The following is a 2,481-nucleotide window of genomic DNA, read 5'->3' on the forward strand; positions in this document are numbered from 1 at the left end:
AACCGGCATCATTGGAATGGCTGCATGTAGTCTCTGTAGTAAATGCACACTCACTTATGTCCTTTTCTGAACCACTGCAGCGCAACGATTCCATGTGTATCGGACCGGAACCAGGGCCGAATCCGACATTACTATGGTGTTATAATCATATAAATCATAAACCTGCATACCTGTGAAACAAATTGTAAAAAACTAAATTCAAAACGTCAACCTGATGCAAATAACAATATTACAACAGGAAGTAATTTGCAAACGCACACATTTGTGTTAAAACATGATAACGACGCGATGTCTGACCTGACCTGTAATTCATCATTCTACATAAACTTGTCTCTCAGCACGTCCCAAACCAGTATCACAAATAGTTCCCCACACGTTGTTAATCTTAAGTTCCACCGTTCCTCCGAGTAAAGTACTATTTATGCCAAACGAGTCGTACGGCCCCTGAATTTGTATTGGTCTACCTGAAATAAAAGTATCTTATTACTCCATTTACAGGCAGATTAGCATTATTTATTTTAACTTTAACGTGATCATAACAATAAACCGTTTAAATTCGTGAAATAAAAACATTTTACCCGACCTCCCCAAATCGTTATTTTAAAATTCCACTTGGTGTTCACTATCATAAAATAAAACAATTCAATTTGTACAAACATGATGAAGTGCTTGTCCATGACCCTGTTCTATTGCAGATGTACTGGACAGTACGTGGAATGTCAGTATGGCATCGAACGGTTGCAGTATTTGTCTTGTAGTCGTATGACTGTACGTAACCATTTGAAACATTCAGACGACCACATTCTTTTGAAACATAAAAAGTTAATTCATTTGATTGTATAATTTTACTTAGGACCCGTTGTTTTAATATATCAGTATTTAAATGTTATGAAAGCGTTCATTTCTGTTGATGTGTAGTTGATGTGTAGTTAACAAAAACAACCTCGTTTTATTAAAAACGTATCAAAGTAGACTTAAAGCGTATTCACTTGTAATATAACGAGATATGTAATAGTACAATGATTTTTATATTATTTCTATGAAGATCTTTTACCTACCAACACAGAGGATCCGCGTTGATTTAGAATGACATTTATTGAAAAAACTCGGCACACTATACGAACAGTTATTGAGATGATTTTCGTTTCCACTACATGCAAGGTTCTTTATCATTGCATATCGTTCTTCCGCTACTTCGTAGGCATCGACGTAATACCATGAAGCACTAGAACAAAATCACATTAGTTTTAGATGGCTATTTTTGTAAATATGTATCAATTTTAAGCTGTGTTTGGCGTAATGTTATATTATTTAACTGAGTTTAACAGAAGACACTGTTCAATTGTTTGAGTTTCAATAAGTACAGCCATTTTACCCTATCCGATAAACTTTAAGCGCAACATTCTATATGTGCAATTTCAGTGTGCAATCGCGATCTTTATACTTACGTGTCATTTTAATTTAAGAAAAGATTTTGAACACACTGCCGACTTATTTAACCGTCATAATTTTCTAAGAGCAAATATGCAAGCATTTCATCACCTGAATCCTAACATTTTGCAAACGACTTTGGCATCTTCATAGTCAAATCCGTCGAAACACACTGTACCAGTTGCATTATCCACGTTTATTGCAATGCGACCTTCGTATGGACTTGGCCCGTTTTCTAATTCTATTGTTTTAATGTTGTATTTACTATTATCTGAAAAGGTACAACAATTATGGAATTTTTATATCATGTATATTAGCGTGTTTGGCCATAACTTTATTTTTGTCAATATATTCATTTCAATTTACAGTTTACTAATATTAAACCAGGAATAATTGACCACAATATTTAGAGCGAGTTTTCAACTAGTTAACGACCACTAACCGTTAGCTAATGCATTAAATGATCATCGCTACCTATACTGTTATTGATGGAAGTACACCTATGGGGGGAAGGGCTATCGATAGTTTACAATTATCCATGCCGTTATTCATCCTTTGTTTAGTCTACAGAAAAGTATTTTGTACGTTGTAAATAGTTTGCGAGTTTGTATTTTTAATGTTACCTTGACATGCTATCCATGCCTGATAATGACAGGCGTGACCTTTTAAATGCTTACAGAAGCTTATGCTGGTTTCATTACCGATGCAACTGGTTATGGTGACACCTGGTTTCACTAATAATTTCTCTAGGGTAAGGTAACTGGATGCTTTATACCTTTAAAGTGCAAAACACACAATCAATAAAGGAGGAGGTTTTTTATATGTTATTGGCTCATTTGTAAATTAAATTACTGACAGTACTGGTGTGACGATGCTTTTGAAGAGGATATATAAAAGCATCAATTTAAGTTTATCTACATCACCATAATCGTAATGTGGGTACGAAAATTTGGGTACGAAAACAAATTTGGGGTACGAAAATTTTGGGTAAGAAAAAAATATGCCAAAACAAAATTAAGGTATGAAAAAAATTGGGTTTTCAAAAAAAGT

At 34.1% G+C, this 2,481-nt stretch overlaps 1 long non-coding RNA gene across 1 annotated transcript; it reads right to left on the reverse strand.

The window, feature by feature from the left end:
- Positions 1-661: 661 nt before the first annotated feature.
- LOC127844220 (uncharacterized) lies at positions 662-2,182 on the reverse strand. The gene is made up of 4 exons (XR_008032629.1): positions 2,055-2,182; positions 1,543-1,702; positions 1,059-1,225; positions 662-804 (listed from the first exon to the last, which is right to left on the reverse strand). It is a non-coding gene; the product is annotated as an uncharacterized LOC127844220 (long non-coding RNA).
- Between the last annotated feature and the right edge of the window lie 299 nt (positions 2,183-2,481).

This window comes from Dreissena polymorpha, chromosome 9, assembly GCF_020536995.1.
Source record: "Dreissena polymorpha isolate Duluth1 chromosome 9, UMN_Dpol_1.0, whole genome shotgun sequence".
Lineage (NCBI taxonomy): Eukaryota > Metazoa > Mollusca > Bivalvia > Myida > Dreissenidae > Dreissena > Dreissena polymorpha.